The sequence below is a fragment of the Hordeum vulgare genome, chromosome 6H (genome assembly GCF_904849725.1).
Source record: "Hordeum vulgare subsp. vulgare chromosome 6H, MorexV3_pseudomolecules_assembly, whole genome shotgun sequence".
In the NCBI taxonomy this organism is placed as follows: domain Eukaryota; kingdom Viridiplantae; phylum Streptophyta; class Magnoliopsida; order Poales; family Poaceae; genus Hordeum; species Hordeum vulgare.
In genome coordinates, this window is record NC_058523.1 from 223,037,545 (window position 1) to 223,058,905 (window position 21,361).

Genomic DNA, 21,361 nt, shown 5'->3' on the forward strand with positions numbered 1-21,361 from the left:
TATGATCTCTAAGTTGTCATTGCAAACAAGTTTCTCTCATAACAATGTTGAATTAGGAACGATGAGCTAGTCATAATTACAAAAACAAAATAGGTCGAGTTCATACCAGCTTTTCCAGGATCAGTCACTTCATTATATATCGTCATTATTGCCTTTCACTTGCACGACCAAATGATGTGAATAATAATGGGAGTGTTCGTGCATTGGACTAAGCTGGAATCTGCACGCAAACTTAGAGGAGAAGACAAATTAATATGGCTCTTTGACGGATAAACAAATATGCATGTGAGAGCCACTAAACATTTTAACCATGGTCTTCTACCTTGACCCAAAGAAAAAGAAAACTATTTGCACGGGAAAGCTCCCAACAAGCAAAAGAAGAACTGGAAAAAGCAGAAAATAGGAAAAATAAAGCTAAATTTATCATTTTTCTTCTATACAATAGAAAGTAAAAGTTGGGAGCAGAAGGTTGTGACTTCTTAATTCATCCATCTCATGGTCATCAAAAGAAATCCGTCAATGAGGTTGATCAAGTCTCCTTGACAAACTTTTTTTGAATCACATAAAACCGGAGAATTTTCGAATAATCACTAGGTTACCTCAAGGGGGATGTGCATATACCCAACAAGTAAATCATACTTCATCTTGACAGTAGGTATAGGGCATTCAAAGCTGCCAATAAGAATTGATGAAGATTTTCCAATAGTATTGATACAATGAACTCGATATTGTTTCTTCGGAAAGTACACCATATGCTCATTACCATTAACATGGAAAGTGACATTGCCTTTGTTGCAATCAATAACAACCCCTGCAGTGTTTAAAAAGGGTCTTCCAAGGATGACCACCATGGCATCATCCTCAGGAATATCCAGAATAACAAAGTCCGTTAAGATAGTAACGTTAGCAACCACAACAGGCACATCCTCGCAAATGCCGATAGGAAAAGCAGTTGATTTGTCGGCCATTTGCAAAGACATTTCAGTGGGTCTCAACTTATCCAACTCAAGTCTACGATATAAAGAGAGAGGCATAACACTAACACCGGCTCCAAGGTCGCATAAAGCAGTTCTAACATAATTTCCTTTAATGGAGCAAGGTATAGTGGGCACTCTCGGATCACCTACTTTCTTAGGAGTCCCACCCTTAAAAGTGTAGTTGTTAAGCATGGTGGAAATCTCAACCTCAGGTATCTTCCTTTTATTAGTCACAATATCTTTCATGTACTTAGCATAAGGAGACATTTTTAGCATATCTGTCAAACACATTTGCAAAAAGACAGGTCTAATCATTTCAACAAAGCGCTCAAAATCCTCATCATCCTTTTTCTTGGATGGTTTGGGATTAAAGGGAATGGGTTTCTCAACCCATGGTTCTCTTTCTTTACCATGCTTCCTAGCAATAAAGTCGTTCTTATCATATCTCCTATTCTTCGGTTGTGGTTTATCAAGATCAACAATAGGTTCAATCTCCACATCCTTATCATTACAAGGTTGAACATCAACATGAACACCACTATCGATATTATCACTAGGCTCATGTTCATCACCAGATTGTGTTTCGGCATCAGAAACAGAGACATCATTTGGAGTCTCGGGTGTAACAGCAACATGTTTGCTAGCATGCAACTTCCTATGATCTTTCTTTTTCTTCCTAATACCAGGATGACTAGGTGCATCAATGCTAACTCCTTGAGAATCTTGTTCAATTCTCTTAGGATGGCCCTCAGGATACAAAGGTTCCTGAGTCATTCTACCACCTCTAGTGACAACTCCAACAGAATTGTCATTCAACTCATTGAGCAAGTCATTTTGAGCCTTAAGTACTTGTTCTACTTGAGTAGTGACCATAGAGGCATGTTTACGCAAAAGCTTAAGATCATTGACATTTCTATCCACACAAGCACTTATATGATTAATCATGCGAGCATTTAGTTCCAATTGTCTGCTAACATAATCATTGAAACTTTGTTGTTTGGCAATGAAGTTATCAAATTCATCTAAGCATAAGCTAGCGGGTTTATCATAAGGAATATCACTCTCATTGAATCTACGAAGAGAATTTACCTCTACTACCTGTGTCGGGTTATCAAGACCATGTATTTCTTCAATAGGTGGTAGATTCTTAACATCTTCAGATTTAATACCTTTCTCTTGCATAGATTTCTTGGCTTCTTGCATATCTTCAGGACTGAGGAATATAATACCTCTTTTCTTTGGAGTTGGCTTCGGAGGTGGTTCGGGAATAGTCCAAGCATTATCATTGCTCAAGATATTATTCAATAGAATTTTAGCTTGTTCTACAGTTCGTTCCCTGAAAACACAACCAACACAACTATCTAGGTGGTTGCTACTGCAACAAAAGCCTTCCAATGGCGCCAGAAATAGGTGTGTTACGGCACCAGGAATCCTTCTGCTACAGCTATGCCTTAAGGGACTTCCTAGGCAAATATGTAAAGGATTTCCCCCGTGGCCTTGGAGCCTTGCGTTGGTGTTCCCTCGAAGCGGCAAGGGTGATTTAGCGCACGGTGGTTTGTATTTCCCTCAGTTTGAGAACCAAGGTATCGATCTAGTGAAGGAGTATCACAAGTGCCTGCACAAACACAAAAAGCTTGCTCCCAACGCTATGAAGGGGTTGTCAATCCCTTATAGATTGTTCGCCAAGTGAGAACTGAAAGCAACAAAGAAAAGTAAAAGCGAAAGTGGAAATGATAGGTGTGAATAGACCCGGGGGCCGTAGTGTTTACTAGTGGCTTCTCTCATGAAAGCAAGTAGACGGAGGGTGAACAAATTACTGTCGAGCAATTGATAGAACCACGCAAAGTCGCGACGTCATCTATGGCAATGATTATATCTATAGGCATCACGTCCAAAACAAGTAGACCGATACTTTCTGCATCTACTACTATTACTCCACACGTCGACCGCTATCCAGCATGCATCTAGTGTATTAAGTCCAAAAGAACAGAGTAACGCCTTAAGCAAGATGACATGCTGTAGATGGACAATCTCATATCTACGACAAAGCCCACCTTGTTACCCTTGATGGCAACTACACGATGTGTGCCTTGCTGCCCCTACTGTCACTAGGAAAGGTCACCACATGATAAGAACCCAAAACCAAGCACTTCTCCCATTGCAAGAATCATAGATCTAGTTGGCCAAACAAAACCCAAGACTTGGAGAGACTTACAAGGATATCAAATCATGCATATAAGAAATCAGCAAAGACTCAAATATATATCATAGATAATCTGATCACAAATCCACAATTCATCGGATCTTGACAAACACACTGCCAAAGAGGATTACATTGGATAGATCTCCATGAAGATCATGAAGAACTTTGTATTGAAGATCCAAGAGAGAGAAGAAGCCATCTAGCTACTAACTACGGACCCGTAGGTCTGAAGTGAACTACTCACGAATCATTGGAGGGGCGATGATGTTGATTTAGAAGCCCTCCAACTCCAAAGTCCCCTCCGACAGGGCACCGGGAAGGGTCTCCAGATGAGATCTCGCGGAAACGGAAGCTTGCGGCGGCGGAAAAGTATTTTCGTGGCTCCCTTGATTTTTTCTGTATTTTAGGGAATATATGGCGAAGGATCTAGGTCAGGGGGGCGCCAGGGAGGCCACAAGCTTGCCATCCGCCCCCTGGTGGCGGATAGGGGGCTTGTGGGCCCCCTATAGCCCTCCTGGCTTGGCCCTCAAGCCCCCTGATCTTCTTCCATTCGGGAAAAAATGATTTCGGGGATTTTATTCCGTTTGGACTCCGTTCCAAAATCAGATGTGAAAAGAGCCAAAAACACAGAAAAAACAGGAACTGGCACTTGGTACTGAATTAATAAGTTAGTCCCAAAAAAGATATAAAAGGTACATAAAACATCCAAAGATGACAAGATAATAGCATGAAACCATCAAAAATTATAGATACGTTTGAGACGCATCAGTGGTCCCTAGAAGCATCGGTTAGTCCATTATAAAAGATATCAAGTATTTCATTATTCTCAAGAGGGTGATCACGCAAAGCATTAAGTAACTGGACAAGCCTCCCCCAAGCTTGTGGGAGACTCTCTTCTTCAACTTGCACAAAGTTATATATATCCTGCAAGGCAGCTTGTTTCTTATGGGCAGGAAAATATTTCTCAGAGAAGTAGTAAATCATATCCTGGGGACTACGCACACAACCAGGAGCAAGAGAAGTGAACCAAGTCTTAGCATCACCCTTTAGTGAAAAAGGAGACAACTTAAGGATATAGTAGTGTCGAATTTTTTCCTCATTCGTGAATAGGGTGGCTATATCATTCAGCTTAGTAAGATGTGCTACAACTGTTTCAGATTCATTACCATGAAAAGGATCAGATTTGACCAAAGTGATTAACTCAGGATCGACACAGAATTCATAATCCTTATCAGTAACAAAGATGGGTGAAGTAGAAAACTTAGGATCGTATTTCATTCTAGCATTCAGAGATTTTTCTTTCCACTTGCGCAATAAATTCTCAAGATCATAACTATCCTTACAAGCAAGAAAGTCTTCAGCTACATCTCCCTCCATAACGTAACCCTTAGGTACACGTGGAACAACATGTTCCACTTCGATAATTTCATCAGTTTCAGAAGTATCATCACATTCAACAGTAACTCTAGCAATTTGTGCATCAAGAAATGCACCCAGTGGCATAGCAGTATCAAGCAAAGCATCATCATAAGCATCATGGATAGCAGAAGTAGCATCATCAAGCAGATGCGACACATCAGAATTTCTAGTAGGTGGTGGTGTCGCAAATTTACTCATAACTGAAGGTGAATCAAGTGCAGAGCTAGATGGCAGTTCCTTACCTGTCCTCGTAGTTGAGGGCAAGACTTTAGTTTTTGGATATCTCGGATTCCTCATAGTGATCAACAAACGTAAATCCCAAGTGACTCAGAGAATAGAGCTATGCCTCCCCGGCAATGGCGTCAGAAAAAGGTCTTGATAACCCACAAGTATAGGGGATTGCAACAATTTTTGAGGGTAGAGTATTCAACCCAAATTTGTTGATTCGACACAAGGGGAAGCCAAAGAATATTCTCGAGTATTAGCAGTTGAGTTGTCAATTCAACCACAGCTGAAAGACTTAGTATCTGCAGCAAATTTTTAGTAGCAGAGTTGTGTGATAGTACCGGTAGCAGCGGTAACAGTAGCACCCCAAGTGTGTAACCTTCCCTTTTTGGAACCTTCTTCATGTGGGTCCAACTTGTCATGGACATGAGAGCTATCTATGCTTATGATTTCATGTGGAGCTCCCCTTGTTATTCTTCCTTGCATGCATGCATGCCATATTATTTCATGTCCATGTCCTTGTAGTGTTGCATTGTGTTCTTATGAGGTGATGTGATGCTTGTGATCTTGTGTGATTTGTGGTTTGTGAAATATGTGGTGTGGTGCAACCAAGGTTGTGAAAATCATGACTCAAGTCTTTGAACCTTATGACTTTACGATCCAAACTTACCCCTCCGATTCTACAATTTTTCTCATGGAACCTAAGTTTCTACGATCCTAGTAGTTATGATTCTATGATTCACGATCCTACCAACGGAGCTCCGATCCGATTCAGAATCGCGATTCTGACAACCTTGGGTGCAACTCTAGTAGATTGCATGTGATAGTAGGAATAGATGTGGTTTGCATAGCTTCAAAACTCTCTCTCTCTCTTTTATTCTAAGCCCAAATATCTTTGCCTCTTATCTGTTTTTAAAATGTCCAGGGTTTAGCATATTTTTGTGGTGAAATTGTAGAGGTGAAGTTGCTGCTTTAATCCTTATTTGCAAGGTGAAAATATTTCCAAAACAGCCAATGTTAATGCTTTTTTGAAAATATTTAAATGCCCCAAATACTCCTTTTTTATTTTTCTTAAATAGGTCATGATTGATCATGACCAGGGGTATTTTTGCTTTGTTTTTAACCCCAATAGATTTTGCTGTGCTTTGTTTCCTTCTCTGGTTTTTCCTGTAATAGAATAAACCCCCAGGGTTTATTTCCTTCTATGTTGCGCCACCAGATGGGCTCTCTCCCTCCTGGCGACCCAACTCTCACCTCTCCTATCGCGAGAGCCCAGTCCCACGACCCTCTTCTTCTACCTGACGCCGTCTGCAGTCCCACGCCTCCTTTGTGTCAGTTTAGCCGAGAGAGAGAGCTGCCGCCATGAGGCACAAACAACGAGGTCCCCCCCATATAAGCGTGGGCGTCCGTGCCCTCTTCCCTATGATTCCCCTCACTCCCATCCGCCGCCGCCACTCCATTCCCCTTCTCTCCTTCTCCCCCAAGGTGTCTCTCTGTAGATCAAAACAGAGAGAGGAGAGAAGCATCGCTGGCGTCTACCCCTGCGTCCGCCGTCGACTTGCGCAGACACCATGTCCAGGGGCACGGGGGAGCACCCCGTGCTCCATTCCCGCCGTCGCTAAGGTCGAGGAGCGACCTCACCGACGGGCAGGAGCTCGCCATCAGCTCGGTCCCAGAGCACCTCGTCTTCTTCCTCGGTGTGCAGCAGGGGCTTCTTCCGATCGTCTACTTCCCCACCGATCCGGCTTCCTCCATCGTACGGCTTCCCCTCTTCCTTCCCTAGGTGAGGAGCCTCGCCTCCTTCCTTCCTCCCTCCTTCTCCTCGACTGGATCGACTAGGGTTTGCCGGAGTTCCTCTGTCAGGGAGAGATCTTGCGTGCATGTGTGTGTGTCTGTTGGTGGTGTGTTCGGTAGGGTCGAAGCAGAGCAGGGGTTCCCCCCCATCGTGGTAGCAGCGCGTAGGGTAGTGGTTCCCCCTCGTGGGCAGCATCAGCAGCAGATCAGCCCCAGCGTCCTCCCTGTCGCCGGCGACTCTCCCTGCCAAGCAGAGCACCAGGTGCCCGTGCTATTTTAGCTTGTTCTAGATCCCTACTCTGTCAGACTTCCGTAACGTAGAGCAATGGTATGACCTGTGTGTGTGTGTGTATTCTTGTGAGGTTCAGGGTTTGAGTCCCAGGGGTTGTACACCCCCCCTTTTTGCATTTTTAATTTCAGGCAGTAGAGTAGCGCAGCAGAACAGCTTAATCTGTCTAGATGCCCTGTTCTGTCGAGTACCTGGTGCCTAGCAGAGTGGTGTGTTGTAGTTTGTTGCATCCAGGGGTGCAGGGTTCGAACCCTCACCCATATCTTTTATTTTTTTGTTTTTTCTTTCTTTTGTTTTACTTCTTTTTTGCATAAGCATGTGTGTATATTAGCTGTAGCTACTAGGATAATTTTTTGGCATTTTTCTTGCCCTTAAACAGCTTGTGTGTTGTGCTAGTGCTTGTAGATTTATTTGCATGTGTAGAAGATGTGCTTGTGCATTTGTGTTCTAGGTGCTAAGTGTGCTAGTGATCTAGCTTGAGGGTATGCCCTAGCCCTTTCATGCAAGTGTAGATTGTGTAGTTGTTGTGTATTTGATGTGGTGTAGTTGTGCTTGTGACTTTGGTGCACAAGTGAGAGTGAGTGTGTGTGGATGGGTTTCCCCCTCCCCACACACCTTGCTTATGTGTGGTGTAGGTAGTTGATGATGTGTGTGTGTGTGTGAGTGTGTGTGGTATTTTCACTAGGAGTGCATTGTGGAGTTATCAAGTGTAGGAGTGCATCTAAATGATTAGGTGCATGTATATATAGGGTTGCTAGATTTCATGTGTAGGTGATGTTATGATGTTGTGCTTGTTGCTTGTGATGGTGTGGTGGTGTGCTAAGGCACATGAGCATGAGGTCTACCCCTCATGTGCACCTAGGTAATGTTGAGAGTATGCTTATGCTAGTGTAGATATAGTTCTAGTGAATATCATATGTGATGATGCACTATTCACTACATATGATTCTATGTAGTTTTTCTTTTCTAGTTTGTGTTCATTTGTTCCAAGCAAGTGCATAGGTATTTTATATGCTTTTGGGGTAGAATCATCCCAGGAATACATTGGTGAAATCAATTTTTCCATCGGAACACTTTCTGGAGATGACATAATTCAAATTTGTTCTATGTTTAGAGCTTGGTTCCATGAGGTGTAGTGAGCACGAGAGTTTGATTCTTGGTTGTGGTAGTAGAGGGTGACCCCCTCTACCACATGTTGGTTTCATTTCATGTTTAGGAAACCATATGTGCAAGCTGTGCCCAATCAAAGTAGGCATGTGGCTGAAATTCCAGATTAGTGAAAATCTGAGATTTTCACCAAGTCTGAGAATCTGTTTATATTTTCTTCTCCTGTTGATGAGGTTGTTCAGGTCAATGTGTTGTGATTCAGCCTCAGCTTTCAACTGGAAAGTTGAAGCCTGTGTGTTTTTCTAGCTCCCTGTAAATGTTCATTCCATTTGGAGTCCTGTAGATATTGTTTTGGCTGCTGTCAAAATGCTTCAGAGCATAAACAGATAGTGAAAATCTGGAATTTTCACTAAGTCCCTGAAATCTGATATTTTTGGGCAAGTTTGCAGCTGTGTAACTTTCTATGTGTAACTCCTTTGTGTGATATTTTTGCTTGTGCTTGTAGTAATCTTGGATAGCTACTGCCACATATCTTATTTGGCATGTTTGGGTGGCTGTAGGTGCTTTGCATGTAGCTCACAAAGTGCTATGATGCTGTTTATGGCAGATTGTGTAGTTTTGGTATTTTGATGTTTGTGCGTGCATAGTTGATGGTGTGGTGATATTGTTTGCACCACCCCATCCATGTTGGTTTGTTTTATGTCTTGGAAACCTGGAAATACCAGAGTAGTGCCATTGGAGTGTGTTTTGATGAATTTGACACGTAGCACTTCATATCTTGTTTCGTTGTTTCCCGTTGATCCGTAGCTCCGTTTGTAATGTTCTTTATATGATTTTGCATCGTTTTCACGAGACGCGTCTGATCATGTAATTCTCATGCATGTAAAGATAACTTAGAGTGCATTCCTGTCCAGTAACATGTATTTACTTCTCATGCTTGTGTTAGTGAGTAGCATAGAGGTGCATGCTCATATTCATCTCATGCATCATGTGCTTGTTGCATCTTGAGGTGATGTTGTTCATTGGATGCTATTTTTATGTTGGGTAGCAACGGGATCGGAGAACGAGTACGTGGATTCGGGAGAGTACGTGCAGGACGAACAAGAGCAGTTCCAAGCTGAGGATATCACATGCAAGATGATATGACCTTGATTCCATCTCTAGACTTGTTATGCTAGATTACGTTTCCTTTGTCATATGCTCGCTGCCTACCACTGAAATAATTGCCTCCTGAATTGCCATGAAACCCAAACACTTATCCCTTCCTAGCAAATCTTGAATGGCTAAGTAGGCTTTGCTCAGCTACTAATGTTAGCGTTGCTAGATGCAGGTGCTTTGTCTCATGTGATAACATGAGTTTGATATCATTATGTTAAATCAGTTATTTAATTAATGCACCTATATAGTTGGTCAATAATGGAAGGCCTAGCCTTTTGCCAGGTGCTTTGTTCCGTTATTGCCGCCATAGTTACCGGCTACCGGTGTTTGATTCCATATTGGTCGCTCCTAACACGTTCGGGGTTGTTATGGGGACCCCCTCGATAAATCGCGTAGTGCTAAGACTTGTCCAACAGGACCCAACATTGGTGTTAATTTGCTAATCACTTAATAATCTCCATAGGGAATGGCCTACCCGAGGAATTAATCAACAACCCGGGCCAGTGCTCCTCATGAGTGTTGGTCCAAACTGGGCAGACTATGGGGCCACCACAGGGCAACCTGAGGTTTGGTATACCTGTAGTGTGACCCATCCGTCGTGTCCTGAGACTGAGATACGTGACTCTTATCAGGGTCGTCGACACGACGGGAGGTCCTGCTAGTCTTGTCTTACCTTAGCGATATATCTTGCGTATAGGAATCCTGGTGAAGCTTTGGTTCTCCCCAGAGTTGAGGTTTTCCTCTAAGGAATCCGACGAGATTACGAGATTCATGATAGAGGATTATTTTGCGGCCCGTGTACGTTTGTGATGGACTAGTTGGAGCACCCCTGCAGGGTTTAATCTTTTGGAAAGCCATGCCCGCGGTTATGTGGCAACTTGGAATATTTTGTTAACATCCGGTAATAGATAACTTAAACATAAGCTAATAAAATTGCCAACCGTGTGCATAACCGTGACTGTCCCCTTCAAAGATCTCTCTTCGATCGGGAACATGCCGGGGTTTTGATTGACGTAGGTAGGTGTTCAGGATCACTTAGTGATCATCTATTATCAACCGCTAGAATAGACCACCTTCAATTCAAGTTCTATGTAAGTTAGCCACCATATAAAGCTTAGGATGCTGCAACCTAAATACTCCACCTTTCCAACCTAATAACTTGACTAGTTCTGGCATTGAGGTCAAAGGTTGCCGAGTCCCCGTGGCTCACAGATTCCTTCACAACACCAACAGGTTCAGGTACCCCCGAGACAGGTGATCCCTACGGCACGCAGCTGGCGTGGCAGTACGATGAGGAGAACGACCGCCTGTACGTGAACTATCCAGAAGACTGAGGCATGGTCGTGATCATGGGCAAGCATGCATGGTAGCATAGTCATTTCCCTTGTTTTGTAGTCTGTAGCGGAACTACCTTGTTCGGATGCGTGATGTAACTCTGATATATTTATGAGATGACAGTTGAATCCCTTATTGTCATTCCTCTATTATTTATGTATGTGCTTTGTTACCATGTTTGTGAAACGCTTAGATGCGCTTCTTTTCAATTTGGGGCCTCGATCCCCAAATCGGAAAGGACCGCATCTTAGTCGTTACAAGTTGGTATCAGATCCTTACGACCATAGGAGCCTTTGTGTGATCGTACTTGGCCGAGTCGAGTCTTGTAAAATGTTTTGAGTCTTAGTTATATCGGAGAGTAGGATTCTTTTTTCTCCTCTTCCATGCTCTGGTGAGGTTCCCAACTTAGGAAATCTTTATTCTACTCCTCTTCTCGCTCAAAATTGTTTTCAGGATCACGCGGGTATTTGTGAAATCTATATGATTTTGATGTGACGGAGTTCTGTCTTGGTGCCTCCTGTCTGCCTTGATTTCTTCCGGGGAGTTGAGCTCCAGGGGATTCTTGCGCACATCGGCATCATTCAGATTTCTGAGTATGTAAGAACGAAGGATGTTCGTAATTGCTTCAATACTAGTGGTGGCGAGATAACCCCGATGTCCCAAGTACTGGTGCAAATTGTTCGGGAGTACTGCCATACTTGGTATCGTTGTGATCACAAGGGTCTGTTGTAGATGAAGGTCCGAGATTCTGGTTGTGTGTTGATGGATGTGATACAGGTGACGGGTTAGTATAGGAGTTGTGTGATATTACTCCTTGTATCTGTGTACCAGATTGCATGACCAGACATTTCGGGAATTCATAGGTGGGATATCAAGTAGTATCTTATAGGACTATCTTCCTACAGATGCATGATTGAGGTTGGGATTCGACGTTCAGTGGGTGTGTTTGTTCACGGTCGTCTTACAACGGTTCTCGTTGTGTCTTAAAGAGTCCTTGTAGCTTGCTACGACTCGGGGATACTTTGTATGTCGTGTGCACTACCTTGCACATGATGGCTACTGTAAATTAGAGCCCGTGTGATCTTATCCACGAAGATATCGGATGAAATCTCGATCATATGTTTGTTCCGAGCAGTTCTAGCTCATACTTGTTTGCAGTGCTCTTAATCAGAATTTGTTCGACGTCACTTTGAGGAAGCATTCTTACTATGTTGTTAGAGTGCAATTGCTTTATTCCTGTTCAGATATTCCTGTCATTTTGATTCAGCTATATCTTCAATTTATTCTGTGGGCTAATGTGTTGTCCGTCCTCAGGATGGCTCCACCGACTCGTCAGAACCCACAGCGTGAGGATGCCCGACGCGTTGCAGGATATCCCTGATCAGAAGAGCAAGATTTATCAGTTCATAGGTGGCTTGAAAGAAGATTTGCAGTTAGCTCTTGCTTTGCATGATCCTGAGGAGTTCGACAAGTTCTACAACTTAGCTCTCAGGGTAGAGGCAGCCTTGCTCAGGGTGGAGAATTCTAAGAAGCGATTCAGAGATTCCATCTGGTCCTCGACTCAGGTGGTTCGGAAGCAACACAAGTTTTGGGTGTCTCCTCCTCCTCATCGGCACTCACAACAGCTCAAGCATTCTGGCGGCCGTGGTTCTTCCCACCCACCCAACCCAGTATTTCAGCAGAGATTCCAGCATCAGAAGCAAGGGCCTCCTCAGACTCAGTATCGGAAGCCAGCAGAGGTTACTTGTCACAAGTGTGGGCAGAAGGGTCATTATGCCAACAAGTGCACTTCTCAGCTTCGTTTGCCGCCTCCTCCTCCAGGCAAACCCCCAATTAATGCTCTTGTCAAGTTCAACCCCAGATCAGCTTGAGTCAACATGGTGAATGCGGCTGAGGCAGAAAACTCGTCAGATGTGATCATGGGTAACCTCCTCGTCAATGATTCGTGCTAAAGTGTTATTCGATTCTGGTGCATCGCATTCTTTCTTGTCATATCCTTTTGCGGCAAAGCATGATTTCCATCTTCAAGAGTTGGCTAAGTCTTTGGACATTGTTTCTCTGGGTATGCTTATGAGTTCTCGTTGGGTTGTTCCGGATGCTTTTGTCAAGATAGGCAGTTATTCTTTTTTGGCTTCTCCGTATGTCTTGGGCAATTCCGACATTGACTTGATCCTTGGTATGGACTGGGTGTCCATGAACAAGGCATCGATTGATTGTGAAGCTAAAGAAGTGAAGCTTAACCACGCTTCGGAGGATGTGATTATATTCGCGGCGCGCGATGATACAATTCGTCTGTTCTCTTTGAATGAAAAGGGTGAGATTAACCCTATTTCACAAGTCCCAGTGGTCTTTGTATATGAAGATGTGTTTCCTGAAGAGCTGCCAGGCATGCCTCCGCACCGAGAAGTTGAATTTGTGATTTAGCTTGATCCAGGTACCGAGCCGGTGTGCAAACGGCCGTACAAATTGGGTCCAGAAGAGTTGAAGGAACTTAAGAGGCAACTCGATGAGCAGGAGCGTTTGGGTCTGATCAGACCGAGCTCGTCTCCGTGGGGCTGTGGAGTTCTGTTTGTCAATAAGAAGGATGGCACGGACCGGCTGTGTGTCGATTACCGTCCATTGAACAAGAAGACAATCAGGAACAAATATCCACTTCCGAACAGAACTGAGTTGTTTGAACAGTTGAAAGGTGCTAAGGTCTTCTCCAAGCTCGATCTCAGATTGGGCTATCATCAAATTCGCATTCGCGAAGAAGATATTCCGAAGACTGCCTTCCGGACTAGTTTAGGCTCGTATGAGTATACGGTCATGTATTTTGGTCAGGCAAATGCTCCTCCAACATTCTGTCAATTGATGAACTACATTTTCTCTCCGTTCAAGAATGACTTTGTCTTGCTCTATCTCGACGACATTCTGGTCTTTCCTGAAACTGAGGAAGACCATGAAGAACATCTCAGATTGGTGCTTGATAAACTGAGGGAGTACAAATTGTATGCCAAGTTTTCCAAGTGTGAGTTCTGGCTGAAAGCAGTCGTCTATCTTGGTCACATTATCTCTACCGAGGGCATTAAAGTTGATCCGTCCAAGGTGCAGGCCATTGTTGAATGGGAGCCTCCGCAGAATGTGAAGCAGCTTCGAAGCTTTCTCGGGCTTGCAGGCTATTGTAGAAGGTTCGTTTAGAACTTCTCCAAGATTGTGAAGCCGCTCTCAAGTCTTCTTTAGAAAGGTGTGAAGTATGCTTGGTATCCAGAGTGTCAGTTGGCCTTCGACACACTCAAAGAGAAGCACACCTCCACTCCAGTCTTGGTTTTTCCGAATGATTCCAAGCCTTACCAGGTGTTCTGCGACGCTTCGCTCCAGGGTCTTGGTCGAGTCTTGATGCAAGAGAAGAAAGTGGTTGCTTATACCTCCAGGCAGTTGAAGACAGCGGAGAAGAACTATCTTGTGCATGATCTTGAGCTAGCAGCTATGGTACACACTCTCATGACTTGGAGACACCTCTTGTTGGAACGAAAGGTTGAAGTTTTCACCGATCACAAGAGTCTCAAGTACATCTTCACTCAGCCTAACCTGAATCTTCGGCAAACACGTTGGGTGGAAATGCTCCAGGATTTTTATCCGAGTGTTGAGTACACGCCAGGCAAAGCTAATGTCGTGGCAGATGCCTTGAGCAGAAAGGCGTACTACAACAGTCTCATTCTGCAACCTCTCCAGCCTGGACTTTGTGAGTTTTTCAGGAAGCTCAACCTTCAGTTAGTACCTCATGGATTTCTGAAACAAAATAGGTCGAGTTCATACCAACTTTTCCAGGCTCAGTCACTTCATCATATATCGTCATTATTGCCTTTCACTTGCACGTCCGAATGATGTGAATAATAATGAGAGTGTTCGTGCATTGGACTAAGATGGAATCTGCAAGCAAACTCAGAGGAGAAGACAAAGTAATATGGCTCTTTGATGGATAAACATATATGCATGTGAGAGCCACTAAACATTTTAACTATGGTCTTCTACCTTGACCCAAAGGGCAAAAGAGTTTGGAAAAGTAGATACGATGTAGACGTATCAGTTGACTATGATGATACTTTGTCACTCGTAGCGATGCTACGAGTCTGTTGGAATTATGCTAGCAGTTGCTGCATTATTTATGAAATCTAGCAAATATGATGTCAAAACATTGTTTCCTCGATAGTTTCCTTGAGGAAAGGTTGTATGTGATACAATTAGAAGGTTTTTTCGATCCTAAAGAATGCTAACAAGTATGCAAGCTCGAGTGATCCTTCTATGGACTAGAGCAAGTATCTCGGAGTTGGAATATATGCTTTGATGAGATGATCAAAGTTTTTGGTTTTATACAAAGTTTATGAGAAACTTTTATTTCCAAAGAAGTGAGTGGGAGCACTATATAATTTCTGATAAATATATGTGGTTGACATAATTTCATCGGATATAATGTAGAATTTCTGGAAAACATAAAGGGTTGTTTGAAAGGAGTTTTTCAAAGGAAAACCTGGATTAAGCTACATGAACATTAAGGATCAAGATATATGGAGATAGATCAAAGAGCTTAATAGAACTTTCAACGAAATACATGCCTTGACAAGTTTCTGAAGGAGTTCAAAATAGATCGGCAAAGAAGGAGTTCATGGTTGTGTTGTAAGGTGTGAATTTGAGTAAGACTCAAAACCCGACCACGGCAGAAGAAAGAGAAAGGACGAAGGACGTCCCCTATGCTTTAGCCATAAGCTCTATAGTATGATATGCTGTGTACCTCACCTGATGTGTGCCTTGCCATGAATCTGTCAAGGGGTACTAGAGTGATCCAGGAATGCATCAGTGGACAACCACCAAACTTATCCTTAGTAACTAGTGGACTAAGGATTTTTTTCTCAATTATGGAGGTAATTAAAGAGTCCGTCGTAAAAATTTACGTTGATGCAAGCTTTGACACTAATCCGAATAACTCTGAGTAGTAAATTGGATTCGTACAGTGGAGCAGTCATTTGGAATAGTTCCAAATGGCACGTGGTAGCAACATCTATAGCATGACATGGAGATTTCTAAAGCACACACGGATCTGAAAGGTTCAGACCCATTGACTAAAATCTCTCTCACAAGAAAGACATGATCAAACCCAAGAACTGTATGGGTGTTAGATTCATTACAACCACATAGTGATGTGAACTAGATTATTGACTCTAGTGCGAGTGGGAGACTGTTGGAAATATGCCCTAGAGGCAATAATAAATTGATTATTATTATATTTCCTTGTTCATGATAATCGTTTATTATCCATGCTAGAGTTGTACTGATTGGAAACTCAAATACATGTGTGGATACATAGACAACACACTGTCCCTAGTGAGCCTCTAGTTGACTAGCTCCTTGATCAAAGATGGTCATGGTTTCCTGGCCGTAGACAAGTGTTGTCACTTCATAACAGGATCACATCATTAGGAGAATGATGTGATGGACAAGACCCAAACTATAAACGTAGCATATGATAGTGTCAGTTTATTGCTACTGTTTTCTACATGTCAATGTATTTGTTCCTATGACCATGAGATCATGCAACTCCCGGACATCGGAGGAATACCTTGTGTGTATCAAACATCGCAATGTTATTGGGTGACTATAAAGGTGCTCTACAGGTATCTCCGAAGGTGTTTGTTGGGTTGGCGTGGATCAAGACTGGGATTTGTCACTACGTGTGACAGAGAGGTATCTCGAGGCCCACTCGATAATACAACATCACAACAAGTCTGGCAAGCAATGTGACTAAGGAGTTAGTCAGGGATCTTGTATTACGGAATGAGTAAAGAGACTTGTCGGTAATGATATTGAACTAGGTATAGAGATACCGACGATCAAATCTTGGGCAAGTTACATACCGAAGGACAAAGGGAACAACATACGGGATTAACTGAATCCTTGACATATAGGTTCAACCGATAGAGATCTTCGTAGAATATATAGCAGCCAATATGGGCATCCAGGTCCCTCTATTGGTTATTGACCGGGGAGTGTCCCAGGTCATGTCTGCATAGTTCTCGAACCCGCAGGGTCTTCACACTTAAGTTTGATGACGTTTCGGTATAGTTGAGTTATAGGTATTGGTAACGTAAGGTTGTTCGGAGTCCCGGATGAGATCCTGGATGTCACGAGGAGCTCTGAAATGGTCCGGAGGTAAAGATTGACATATAGGAAGTCCTATTTTGGTCACCGAAAAAGTTTCGGGCCATCGGTAGTGTACCGGGAATGTAAGGAGGGTACCGAGGGCCATCGGGAGGGGTGTCTCGACCCAAAGGACCTCATGGGATGTGGAAGGAGTCATACCAGCCCCTAGTGGGATGGCCGAAGCACCCACTAACGCCCATGCGGCTAGGGGTGGTGAAAACCCAAACGTAGAAAAGGTGGAAATGGTTTTGAAGTGGAGAGGAGGAATCCTACTCCTAGTAGGATTGGAGTAGGACTCCTCCACCTCCAATTTCGGCCAAACCTTGAGGGTTTTAGCCTGCCTCCTTGTAACAACTAAGATGCGGCCCTTTCCAATTTTGGGGGGCGATGCCCCAAAAGGGAAAGAGGCGCATCTAAGGGTTTCGCAAGCGAGATAATCATAGCAAATACTTAAACAAAGATTAACAAATAGCGCATACATTTGCCATCTCACATAGTATAATATCAGGGTTACATCCACACAATTATTAAGACAAGGTAGTTCCGCTACGGGCTACATAAAATAAGGGACATACTATGATATCCCGCGTGCTCACCCACGATCACGAGCACGGCCTCGGTCTTCTGGATACTTCATGTCCAGGCGGTCGTTCTCCTCGTCGTACTGCCACGCCAGCTGCGTGCCATCTATATCACCTGCGTCGGGCGTACCTGTACCTGTTGGGGTGTTGTAGTAAACTGTGAGCCACGGGGACTCAGCAGTCGGATGACCTTGGTACCGAAACTAGTCAAGTTATTAGGTGAGGAAGGTTTTAGTGTTTAGGTTGCAGCATCCTAAGCATATATGGTGGCTAACTTACGAAGATCAGATTTATGATATGGTGGTCTACACGAGCGGTCGGAGACTAGGTGATCACTAAGTGATCTTGAACACCTACTTACGTCAAACATAACCCCACCGTGTTCTCGATCAAAGAGAGGTCTTCGAGAGAGACAGCCACGGTTACGCGCACCGTTGGCAGTTTTATTATAGTTAATTCAAGTTATCTATAACCGGATGTTAACAAATTACCCATGTTGCCACATAACCGTGGGCACGGCTTTTCGAAAGATTAAACCCCGCAGGGGTGGTCCAACTAGTCCATCACAAACGGCCACGGGCCGCAAAGTAATCCTCTATCACGAATCTCGTGATCTCGTGAGATTCCTTAGAGGAAAACCTCAACTTTGAGGAGACCCAAGGTTTCACCGGGATTCCTATATGCAAGATATATCGCTAAGGTAAGGCAAATCTAGCAGGACCTCCCGTCTTGTCGATGGTTACCACGCCAAAACACGGAGTTGCCTCGGGGAGCGTAATAAGCTGCTCTGGGTTGGACCAACACTCATGAGGAGCACTGGCCCAGGTTGTTGATTAAATCCTCGGGGTATCTATTCCCTATGCAAATTATTATTAGGTGATTAGCAAATTAAAACCAATGTTGGGTCCTACCGGACAAGCCTTAACACTACATGATTTATCAAGGGGGTCCCCATAACAACCCCGAACGTTGTAGGAGCGATCAGTTATGGAATCAAACACCGGAAACTACGAAACAAGATATGGAGTCCTACGGTTCAAATCAATCACAACCCCACTCCAATGGCACTCCTCTGGTGTAACCAACAAACAACTAGAAGTGGGGTGGTGCTTGGAATCACACCACACCATCAACTATGCACTTACAAGCTTCAAAACAACAAAACTATGCTATCTGTCCTAAACAACATCATAGCATTTTGCCTACAACATTCAAAGTACCTATGGCCACCCAAATGAGCCAAACAATATATGTGGCAAAAGCCATTCCAAAGCTCTACGAGCCTGAGCAAGAAGATAATACAAAGGGGTCACACATGAGAAGATCTACATGCACTAACTGGGACAAAAATAACAGATTTCTGGGACTTGGTGAAAATCTCAGATTTTCACCAGTTGCTTATGATCTGAAGCATTTTGGCAGCCTCCAAAATGATATCTACACGAAGTGAAAGTGCATGAAATTTAACAAAGAGCTAGACAAACCCAAAAGCTCCAACTCTCTAGTTGATTGCCTGGGCTGATTCCCAACACATGAGCTTTTGCAACCAAATCAACAGGGGAAGAAAATAACAGCAGTTTCTCAGACTTGGTGAAAATCACAGATTTTCACAAAGCTCACAATTTCAGCCACATGTCAACTTTGACAAGGCACAACTAGCACATACAAACTCGTATGAGCAAAGCAAAACTACCACGCTGTAGAGGGGTTCACCCACTATTGCCACATCAAGGAATCATCCTCATAGGCTCAACACACCACATGGCACCAAGCTCTAAACATAGCATCAAGGCAGAAAAAAGACAGTTTATGAAGTTTCTTCAAAGTGAAATCAGATTCCACCAGTGGATGCCTGAGATGATTCTACCCCAAATCCATATATAATACATGGGTACTTGCATGGAACAAATAGGCACAAATCAAGCTCGAAAAACTACTTGAAATCACTACAAGCATATGAGAGCATAAACACATGTGAAGAACACATACATGGCATCTCTATCCCTAACTATGCACACCCACAAGGTTATACACCACCTACACCATCATAAGGGCAAGCATGAGATGTGAGCCCTCATGCTCAAGTGCTCAATTGCACTCATGCCCACACACATACACATGCATGAGCACCTACACACCTACACATGCTCCTACACCCTACTCACATACACAAGAGGTGCAACAAGAGGGGTGACCTCTTGCACATGTGCAAATGCCACCACAAACACACACACACCCTCTCACATAGGTGCACAAGTCACCCATGTGCACATACATATACGCACAACTACAACACACACAACTACACAAGGGTATGAGCACACACTTACACACACAACTACACATGCTAGATCAACCACACACACCATGCAAGAGCTTGCCTACACACACATATATATGTATGCACTCACACACACAAACTCTAGCTAATAGGAGCACTAGCTTGCTGCCCAAAGAAAAGCCAAGCTTACAACAAAGCAAAACAGTAGAAAAAAATAAAGGGCAGCCCTGGGATCGAATCCAGGCACTCCCGATGCACAACCAACACTTGCACCACTGGGCTAGCCTCTCCACTTTGACAGAAAAGGGGAGACATGCAAGCTAAGCCCTTTGACGAGCCACTATGCTAAAACAAACAACAAAACAAAAAGGGGCTCTCCTGGGACTCGAACCCACGCCCACACTCACACAAAACTACCCCTACCACTGCTCTAATCGACCGGATCTTAATAGAGAGGGGGACATAACCTTCTTAGGTATTCCCCTCTGCTATTCCTACCAACGACGGCGGCCGGAACAGGGGAAGGATGCCGGCGACGCTACAGCTCAAATTGACCAGTGGGCTCCTGCTGGGAGGAAGAGGGGTTCACCAGGGACTCATTCCCATGCCAACCGCAGCAGGAGGAGGCCCGCTAAGGCAGCGCACCAGTGCGCAGCAACACGGCAGCGACGGTGACAGACACTATGAAGCTATGGCCCTGGTACTCTACGCGCGAGGGGGAGAGGAAGGAGATGACGAGCTGCTCACCTTGGAGTGCTCGGGGACGACCTTCTACGCTGTACAGGAAGCAGAGGCGCGGCTCGACGACGCTCTGCTCCGGCCCGTTGGAGTCGTCATGGAGGGAGCCACAGAGAGGGGGATCCACCCCTCTAGCGACGGGAACGGGACGGCGAGACGTACTCCATGCTCGCGGACGCCTCGGACGCCATGGGGAGAGGCTGCCGGCGACGAGAGGGACGCGGATCGACGGTGGTGACATTCTGCAACTTACTGACGCTGGATCTTACCTGGCAGGGGAGAGAGGGATAGAGATGGGAAGAGAGGTGGCGGCGGCTAGGAGGAACCCTAGAGGTCCAGACGTCGAGGTGGGGGTTTAAATAGGCGGATGGGATGGCCTTGACGTCCATGAGACGACGGCGCGCTCGAACTCTCTCTCCGAACCTGACGGAAAGCGGAGGGAGGAAGGAGACGGCGTGAGACAAAAGAGGGACGGCGGATCTGGGCTGCCGCGCGAGGGAAGAGAGAGAAAGGCCCGCGAGGGGAGGAAGCCCACTTGGGTGGCGCCACATAAAGAGAAAGAAAAACCCACAAGGTTTTTCCACTTAAAACAAACTCCACCAAAAATAAAACTCCTAGGAAATTCTATGTCTCCAAAAATAAAATAAAAATGACCCTAGTCATAAGGGAATTATGACCTATTTAAATAAAATGAAAAGAGGATTTTTGGATCAATAAAAATAATTACAAAACAAAATTAGTTGATTTGTTTTGTAGTTAAAAATCCCATATCAGCAAAGTTTGAAAAAACCCTAGACATAGTACCACATCCACCAGAAAATACACTAAATGATCTACATTTTACAGACAGGTTTAGAGCAAGCAAATCTTGAGCTTAAGAACAATAAAGAAGGAGGGTTTTGTTGAAACCTAGTTTTTGGGAGAATAAGCAAAGTTGAAACCTAAGCTTTGCACCACTTCACTCACGTCAAGCACTCATCAAACCACACATATGGATCAACACAACATGAACACAAGAATGGCATGAATGCTATGGATGCATGATGCAAAGGGGAAGACAAGGCATGACCACATGAA